Source organism: Astatotilapia calliptera, chromosome 7 (genome assembly GCF_964374335.1).
Source record: "Astatotilapia calliptera chromosome 7, fAstCal68.1, whole genome shotgun sequence".
NCBI classification, from domain to species: Eukaryota; Metazoa; Chordata; class Actinopteri; order Cichliformes; family Cichlidae; genus Astatotilapia; species Astatotilapia calliptera.
The window spans coordinates 9,570,598-9,580,798 of NC_137428.1; the positions used below are offsets into that span (position 1 = coordinate 9,570,598).

At 41.4% G+C, this 10,201-nt stretch overlaps 1 long non-coding RNA gene across 1 annotated transcript; it reads right to left on the reverse strand.

Moving 5' to 3' along the window:
* Positions 1-3,112: 3,112 nt before the first annotated feature.
* Positions 3,113-9,786, reverse strand: LOC145429942 (uncharacterized). The gene is made up of 2 exons (XR_013910293.1): positions 5,603-9,786; positions 3,113-5,518 (listed from the first exon to the last, which is right to left on the reverse strand). It is a non-coding gene; the product is annotated as an uncharacterized LOC145429942 (long non-coding RNA).
* Between the last annotated feature and the right edge of the window lie 415 nt (positions 9,787-10,201).

Below are 10,201 nucleotides of genomic sequence, written 5' to 3' on the forward strand. Positions count from 1 at the left end.
TGCAGAGAAAGTGGAGTCTGTCATCCTTGAAAAGATCCCAAGATAGGCAGCTGGCAGGTTGAATGATGCTCTGCCTCTGTGGTCAAGTACAGACATAGGCCTTAAGCAACCATGAGCCACTGATAAGTGTGAGAAATTAGTGCACTTAATGCAGCGGTCCCCAACCCCCGGGCCTCGGAAAGGTGCCGGTCCGCGAGAGTTGAGGCTCAGTTGTGAAATGTATGGTTTTCAGGGTTTTTTCGGTTTTCAGCGTTATTTTGTTATCGTTTTTATCGTTAACTCGGTGTCCCTGGGTCTTTTCAAGTGTGTCATAAATAAATCTTCTTTTTTTCCGGTACCGGTACTAGTTTTGTTTTGTTGTATTTATCCGCGACACCTTAAAGGCCGGTCCATGAAAATATTGTCGGGCATAAACCGGTCCGTGGCGCAAAAAAGGTTGAGGACCACTGACTTAATGCATGTTTCCTAATTATATACGTATGGGCCACTAAAAGGAGAAAATGAGCACGCAATAAAGTGGACTTGTTAGGGAGAGATTGCCACCAGAGTTAAAACACTCCAACTCAATTTTGATGATAGAACCAGCTAAAAAATGAGGGTTTTGTTGACACTGATGACAAAATCCTGATCAGATACAGACAGACACATGCATACAACACACACTACTGCTCAAAAGTTTGTGGTCAGTTTCAAACATTCTTGTTTTAATTTTAAAATTATATTTGCTATAACATAAAATTAGGCAAAGTTTATCAGAAATGTTTTCACAGATGTGTGTTTAATGAATCATTTATGTTAAATCACCCATGATGCATTAGGAAATGTCTACACACTTATACATGGGCCCATTTTTAGTAGCCATCACTGCTGTGTGGACAGATCACATGGTTATAAACCAGGTGAAAATTGACTTCAAACCTTTGAGCTGTAGTGTAGATTGCAATGATAGTGTATAGTTATCTATTACAGAAGAACATATACAAGTCTGAGGACAGGGAGACACTGTAAAAAAGTTATGAGCTGTCTTGCTGCAGAGAAAGTGGAGTCTGTCATCCTTGAAAAGCTCCCAAGATAGGCAGCTGGCAGGTTGAATGATGCTCTGCCTCTGTGGTCAAGTACAGACATAGGCCTTAAGCAACCATGAGCCACTGATAAGTGTGACAGATTAGGAAACATGCATACAGTTCATTAGTTAGACTCCTATGAACCACTAATAGGAGAAAATGAGCACGCAATAAAGTGGACTTGTTAGGGAGAGATTGCCATCAGAGTTAAAACACTCCAACTCAATTTTTGATGATAGAAACAGCTAAAAAATGAGCGTTTTGTTGACACTGATGACAAAATCCTGATCAGATACAGACAGACACATGCATACAACACACACTACTGCTCAAAAGTTTGTGGTCAGATTCAAACTGTCGTCTTTTTAATTAATAATTTACATTTACTTTTAACATAATATTACATGAAAATGATCAGAAATGTTTTCACAGATGTGTGTTTAATGAATCATTTATGTTAAATCACCCATGATGCATTAGGAAATGTCTACACACATATACATGGGCCCATTTTTAGTAACCATCACTGCTGTGTGGACAGATCACATGGTTATAAACCAGGTGAAAATTGACTTCAAACCTTTGAGCTGTAGTGTAGATTGCAATGATAGTGTATAGTTATCTATTACAGAAGAATATATAGAAGTCTGAGGACAGGGAGACACTGTAAAAAAGTTATGAGCTGTCTTGCTGCAGAGAAAGTGGAGTCTGTCATCCTTGAAAAGCTCCCAAGATAGGCAGCTGGCAGGTTGAATGATGCTCTGCCTCTGTGGTCAAGTACAGACATAGGCCTTAAGCAACCATGAGCCACTGATAAGTGTGAGAAATTAGTGCACTTAATGCAGCGGTCCCACACCCCCGGGCCTCGGAAAGGTGCCGGTCCGCGAGAGTTGAGGCTCAGTTGTGAAATGTATGGTTTTCAGGGTTTTTATCGGTATTCAGAGTTATTTTGTTATCGTTTTTATCGTTAACTCGGTGTCCCTGGGTCTTTTCAAGTGTGTCATAAATAAATCTTCTTTTTTTCCGGTACCGGTACTAGTTTTATTTTGTTATATTTATCCGCGACACCTTAAAGGCCGGTCCATGAAAATATTGTCGGGCATAAACCGGTCCGTGGCGCAAAAAAGGTTGAGGACCACTGACTTAATGCATGTTTCCTAATTATATACGTATGAGCCACTAATAGGAGAAAATGAGCACGCAATAAAGTGGACTTGTTAGGGAGAGATTGCCACCAGAGTTAAAACACTCCAACTCAATTTTGATGATAGAACCAGCTAAAAAAATGAGCGTTTTGTTGACACTGATGACAAAATCCTGATCAGATACAGACAGACACATGCATACAACACACACTACTGCTCAAAAGTTTGTGGTCAGTTTCAAACATTCTTGTTTTAATTTTAAAATTATATTTGCTATAACATAAAATTAGGCAAAGTTTATCAGAAATGTTTTCACAGATGTGTGTTTAATGAATCATTTATGTTAAATCACCCATGATGCATTAGGAAATGTCTACACACTTATACATGGGCCCATTTTTAGTAGCCATCACTGCTGTGTGGACAGATCACATGGTTATAAACCAGGTGAAAATTGACTTCAAACCTTTGAGCTGTAGTGTAGATTGCAATGATAGTGTATAGTTATCTATTACAGAAGAATATATAGAAGTCTGAGGACAGGGAGACACTGTAAAAAAGTTATGAGCTGTCTTGCTGCAGAGAAAGTGGAGTCTGTCATCCTTGAAAAGCTCCCAAGATAGGCAGCTGGCAGGTTGAATGATGCTCTGCCTCTGTGGTCAAGTACAGACATAGGCCTTAAGCAACCATGAGCCACTGATAAGTGTGACAGATTAGGAAACATGCATACAGTTCATTAGTGAAGGAAATTGCCTTCCCGGGTTTCCTCCGTGGCGTGAGCGATAAGCAGAGTTCTGTCCTTTCCTAAGATTCCTAATTATTTAAAGTAACACTCAGGTATGCCATTCAGCGTGTTAGTACGAGCTCGGGAGCAGCTTGGGAGAACAAGAAAACAGAGACTGCTTTAGGTTGCCTTCCCAATCGACTCAAAGGTTTATTTGATACACAGCAGTTTATATAGATGAAAAAAGGTTCGTGTGTCAGCTTTCCCAGTTCAAACCGGTACAGACCAAATAAGGAAACGTCTTCCTGCCTTGTGAGCCAAGAAGTATCCTGTGTGTAGTTTATCAGTTCAGCTATAATTTATGATCATCCCAGCAAAATACACTCCTAGACATAGAATACAGAGTTCTTTCATCAGTGAATTCTGAAACAAACCACCTAGCCTTTAACGAGCCTTTTCCAGGAGATAAAGAAAAAGGGAGGATGGGAGTAAGGAAGTGGTCTCATCTCTGTGGTGTTTTCGACCTTGAGGTACCAGCCTGTAAGTCTTACACATTAATTCTTGGGTCACAGAGAAAGAGAAAAACAACTAGTAGATTGGCCTTATTGAGTAACAGTTTTCCTGTATAAAACAATATCCTGTAAATGCTTACCGTGGTATCAAAATATCATAACAGTTCTCCCCTTTTATCATGTAATGATAACATAGTATAAAGACAGAATGTAATAACATAATATAAAGATAAATCATAAATGTGAAACAAATCATAACTGTAACTGGTCCTTCGAGCAAGCTTAATATCAAAAATTCCGAGAGCGTATACATGGTATCACACAACAGACAATAATCATCAAAAACATGCTGCAACGGTTACAAAGGCTACAATTAGTTTCTTCCATCTTCCAAACGTGTCCTGTAGCCACTTATGTAGCCACTGACCGTGACCTGCATTGGCAATTAGTTCTATCTGCAATGCTTCAAGTTTATTCATAGCTTGTGTGAATGAACCGTTAGGGGCGGTGTTATTGGGAATGAAAGTACAGCATACATCAACGGTTACTAAACCACAGGTACCGGTCCAATTAACAGGTAAAGCTAATCTAAGGGTATTATTGCACAACCAATAAGCACGTGGGATTGGTCTAGTTAGGCGCGTGACCATGTGTGATTTAACTAACTCCCCCCAGTCAGTATCATTTAAGACACCCTCTGGGGGAACAATGATCGATTCTCTGCTCGAACTTGAACTGTGTGTGTGTTCCTCCAGATATGATACAACTTCAGCCACAGAGACAGCTAGCCATGTCTCATTACAGCGTGCACCTGGGGAGTCAGAGAAGAATGTATAGTTATCCTTTGTATAATCTATGTGTGTGTCTGGGCCAGTTAACTTTAGTCTGCGCAGACATATCATACTAGTATTAAAATGGAGAGGGATCTGTCCTAAGGGCAGTGAGGGCTTTAACCTATTCTTAGGGCGTTTCATTGGGGCGCAGGTCCCTGCGGTGTCATTAGATAACTTCAATAATTCGCCTAATGGAGTCTCAGGGTTAGTTGGTGTGTGTGTGTGTGTCTAAGTAAGCAGTCGAGAGGGCTCAGAGTCAACTGTAAAGCGTCTTTAAAGAGAGCATTATTTCCGCTGATTTTCTCTAGTCCCTCAGTGAGGGGGAAACCGGATATGGGGTATCCTACTATTACCTGTTCTGGATTAGCCTTTGAACAGACATAACAGTTACTGTTTCCTAAATCACGAGCGGCTGTTCTGGCATTTTCATACCAGGCGTTAGCTCCTGTTCTATGGGGTGCATAAAATGGTTTATTAGTGGCGTCTATGTTGCTATTTACTGATTTTAGGGAGCGTGAGGAGTGCATTAAGTAAGTGTCTTGCAAAATGGAGCATGAGGTATAGTCAGCAAAATATGACCTGCAGAAATGTGAACATGGTTGCAGTTTACAATACAAAATAGCAAAGAGAAATCCTAAGGTTAATGCGATAGATATAATAAATAACCTAAATATATAAGACAATATATAAGAAAAACAGTTCTTCAGTTGTCTCCTGGCCTGGTCCCAGGTTCGAGAGACATTGAATAAGCGTCGTATGATGACAATGGGCATTTCATTTTCTCCATTATCAGGATGAAATGAGTCTGGCTTTATCAGGTTAGACATCATGTGGTACTTTTGGCTTTCTGTTCCTGCTGGATGTTTGAGTACCTTGTTGTTGTTCTTTCAGACGTTGTGTGTTAATCAGTGATTGCGTGTGTGTATGTAACTTTTGGATCCGGGCGCTGGCTCGCCTGAGATGTCGTCTACCCGTGTGTTTATTTGCTCTAGTTCCGGGCGCTGGCTCGCCGGAGATGTCGTCTGCTTGATCCGACGCCTGAGATGGTCCGATTGGGCTGGTCTTAACCCTGCTGGCATGAATCCACTGAGGTTGTCCGTCTGTGAGGATGCTGGTTCTTCGTCACTGCCAGTAAAGCCTGGGGGCTGGAAAACGCGGCCTCCCAGAGTGTCCTTGGTTTTAGTGGCTTCTCCAACATGCGTCTCCTTGTCTCCACTGGTGGAACTGTGGAGGGGAAAAGCTGAGAGAGACAAACTTTCTGATAGTTATTATTCAGTTTTTCTACCAGGTTGTGAACATCAGTGGACAATGCAATATAGATCACCTTCTACTAGCGGTGCCCCTCTGGAAGCTGACCATGGTCTTGGAAATAGTCTTATTTCAAATGGAAATAATTTGGTTACTTCAGATTGAGTCATTCTAATCTCACACAGGACTTGAGTAAGTAATTTGACCCAGGTCATTAAAGTTTTAGCACATTTTTTAATTACTTCTCATGTGAATGAAGGTCCTCTATCACTGTTAATTTGGTGAGGTATTCCGAATCTGGGTATTATTTCATTGCTCAACTTTTGACAGACTACTTCTGCAGTTTCTTTTGAGGTTGGATAAGCTTCTACTCATTTACTAAATTGATCCACTATTACCAGTAAGTACTTGATGCTTCCTTGTGCTGGCATATGTGTGAAATCAATTTGTAATGTATGAAATGGAAAATCTGGTTGTGGTAAATGCTGATGTTTTGCTTTTGAGCTACCTACATTAGTTCGCGCACATGTTAGACAGGTTGCTAATATGCTTTTTACTGCATGTGATGTTTTCTCAATTACAAATCTTGATTTTATTGCCCCTATTACCCCTCTTTGTCCGACATGACTCACACAGTGAAAATGTCGGGCAAGGACTGGCATCAGGGAATATGGGAGGGCAATCAAACGCTTAAGATTTTGTATAAGCCATCTCTGTCATCTAAGGTACAGTCATTATTCTCCCAATAGGTGTAATCACATGCAGAGGCTTGCTCTTGTATGAATTTTAAATCAACATTTGTGTCTAAATAGTCTGGGAGTGTAACAAGTGGCAGCTGTAGGGGCACAGATAATACTTCCTGCGGCGGTGGGAGCTGTGATGCAGCTGCAGCCTTGGCTGTCACGTCTGCTAAGGCATTACCTGTTGCTTCGTCTGTGTCAGCTGTACTGTGTCCTTTCGTTTTTACAACTGCAACGGCCGATGGTAGCTGTATAGCCTGAAAAAGTCTTTGAACAAAATCACAATTTAGCAATTTATTTTCCATCAGCAGATCTAAATCCTCTCTGTCTCCACAATGTGCCAAAGTCATGCACAACGCCAAATGCATAGCGGCTGTGTGCGTAAATTGTCACATGCTTATCCAAATGTAGCTCACAGGCGCGTATTAAAGCCATGAGCTCTGCTTTTTGTGCTGAGTGAAATGGTAATGAGTGAGCCTCTAGTATGATGTCAGGCACTGTTACCACTGAATAGCCACAAAGAAATGAGTTGTCATTCGGCCTTGAACAGGACCCGTCCACATAAACCGTGGCTGAGTCTGAGATAGGTGTTTGCTCTAAATCTGGACATGGTGCTGTGGATTCCTGTATACGTGTCATGCAGTCATGATCGTCAAGCCTGTCTGAGCCATCCTGTCGGTCAGAAGAACACAGCATAGGATCAATAAATGTGCTGGCGAATCAGGTGTGCTGCTCGCTTTTATAGTGAGATTTGCATATGTTGTTTAGTTATGTTTGCTAGAATGGTCATGACCTGGTGATTGGTGTGTAGAATAGTGTCATGTGAGAGTGTGAGCTTCCCGCAGTCCCTTATCATGATAGAGCAAGCTGCTACTGCCCTCAGGCAGGCTGGCATTCCTGAACAATTCAGGCAGCACCTTTGAGTGGCGGAGGTCAGCACTCCCTGTAATGCATTGAAAGAGGCAGTCATTTCTGTGGACCACAGTATTCGAGGAGGCTTGTCTTTTTTACAACAGTCACGCAGAATGTGGTCATGAAAAGAACAGTCTGGTATCCACTGTCTGCAATAGTTCACCATGCTCAGGAAGGACAACATTTCCTTCTGTGTAGTGGGACGAGGGACGGAGGTCACAGCTTTGACCCTGTCTGCAGTCATGGAACGTTTTCCGTGAGACAGTGTGAATCCCAAATATTGAACAGAAGTCTGACAATACTGCATTTTCTTTGCTGATGCTTTGTGGCCAGTCTTTTGGAGGTGCTGGAGAAGCATGTGTGTAGCAGTTTGACACAGTTTTTCACTTTCAGCACAGAGGAGGAGGTCATCCACATGTGGATCAGGGTGCAGCCCTGGAGGAGTGAAGCACCATTGAGAAAGCAGCAGAGCTGTCTATCATGCCTTGGGGCAAACGAGTCCAAGTGTACTGCTTATTTCTATGTGTGAATGCAAATAACGGCTGTGTGTCTTCATGAGAAAAAGGAGCGGAGCATAAATCCACCACGGTAAAATGTGTATGCAATGCATGTCAATATGCTGTGAACATCTGAAACGAGAGGTGGCAGAGGAATGTTGACTGCATTAATTTGCCTCAAGTCTTGTATGAAACGCCATACGCCAGGTTTGTTAGGCTTTGGCACAGGATTGACAGGAGTGTGGGCTTTATTACTCCTGTAGTCAATAAATCTCCTATGATGACATCTAGAGCTGCGGCTTTTTCCGTGGAAAGGGGATGTTGCTTGACATATACTGCTTGTTGTGTTTTAATAGGTGTACGTGATAAAGTGTACAGTCAATAAATCCTATATCATTCTCACTTTTAGACCACAATGTCATATTCTGGTATTCAGCTGGCAATGTAACTGCAGAAATAGTACAGTGGATAGGGTAGGTTAGATCTATGTGACGACATGGTGTAGTTATGTCATAAACTATGTCTGAGTTATGTGACAAAATCACTGTTTGACCTTCACTTGTGTGAGCAGTTATCATGTTGTTGAACAGTGTGAGAGAAACAAAAGTGTGGCTCCCAGTCATGGGATTACCTGTTAGTGGCGTCTGTACACGTTTTTTTTTTTTTGGCACAGTGTGTGACATAGAGTACCGGACAAAAAGGATGTTGAGTTCATTCTCTGCTGAGGGTCCAGCTGACACAGAGGATGTTCCTTCTCCATCATGTCGGTACATAGGGCAGAGAAAACATAAGCTGTTATCAGTGTCAGCAAACATTTCACCCTTTATGTTAAATTAAATACACAAATTCATTTTTGCTTTGGGTGTCTGCGGCTGCTGGAAAACTGAGCTAAATTTGCACCTCTAGCTTGTCCAACAGTGCATAAAGCGTTTTATGAATACTAGGATAGATTCATCAGGCTTCTGTTTACACATAGTTACTGCATTTAAGTCACTTTTGTCTCTGGACATTGTTAGCAGGAATTTCTTTAGATTCTTAAAGAAATCGGCGACTTTGTCATTATTTACCCTCCTTTTGTCCATAGCGGTAACATTTGATGCATCACGTCGCGGCATTCTATCATATATTTTCTACAGGACTTTTTAAGCAGACTACTTTTCTTATCACAAATGATATTCAACATTTCTACTGACCTGTTTTCTGGCGATAATCGTTCGGGATAAGGCTCCGAAAAGAAATTAGAATGCATTGAACTTCTTAAGTTGTAAACAAAGTCAGTCACATAAGCACTTCCGCATGTTCTGGATACGTGATCATGGACGTCTTCACCGATTCGCGGACGTAGGTTACACGTAACCGGAAATGGGAGTTGTACTGAGCCGTTATTTGAGACTTTATTTTGTATTTTATTAATTTTTGGTTTTACAGGTACTTTAGATTTTTTATCGGACCTGTCTGTGGTCTTTGAATTATTCTGACCCATGTTCAGTGATTTCCAGAGGGGTTTACACGCTAGGAGGATTTAGGTTAGTATTTTCGCTGCGGCACAGCTGAGGTCACTTTAAATTTATTGCTAGCAATTTTTTGTTTGTGTGAGCAACTCTCACTTAGCGAGCAACTTCTCGCTTAACGAGCAACTTCTCGTAAAACAACAGGCAACTTCCTGTGTCTTTCTGCTTTTAATTTACTGCTTTTAACCCTTGTATGGTAATCGGGTCTGTGAGACCCGTTCAACTTCTCCCTGTGTCACTCTTTGGTGAGCAACTTCTCACTTAACGAGAAGTATTTAAGACAACAGGCAACTTCCTGTGTCACTCTTTGGTGAGCAACTTCTCACTTAACGAGAAGTATTTAAGACAACAGGCAACTTCCTGTGTCACTCTTTCTGAGTGAGCAACTTAAACAAAATTAAAATATTCAAGACAACAGGCAACTTCCTGTGTCCACCAACACCACACAAGGGTTAATTTACTTTATTCGGGGACTGAGGAAGTCAGTCAGTGTATCTCTCTGGATCACTAAGTGAAACTTCGTCAGCATATCCCGTTTTTTTTATGGATCGATCACTGAGAGAGGTACAATAGGTCTTTATATAAATATGAAAGACGCATATTTACCTTCTGTCAGCATCCCACTTCTGACACCAAAATTGAAGGAAATTGCCTTCCCGGGTTTCCTCCGTGGCGTGAGCGATAAGCAGAGTTCTGTCCTTTCCTAAGATTCCTAATTATTTAAAGTAACACTCAGGTATGCCATTCAGCGTGTTAGTACGAGCTCGGGAGCAGCTTGGGAGAACAAGAAAACAGAGACTGCTTTAGGTTGCCTTCCCAATCGACTCAAAGGTTTATTTGATACACAGCAGTTTATATAGATGAAAAAAGGTTCGTGTGTCAGCTTTCCCAGTTCAAACCGGTACAGACCAAATAAGGAAACGTCTTCCTGCCTTGTGAGCCAAGAAGTATCCTGTGTGTAGTTTATCAGTTCAGCTATAATTTATGATCATCCCAGCAAAATACACTCCTAGAC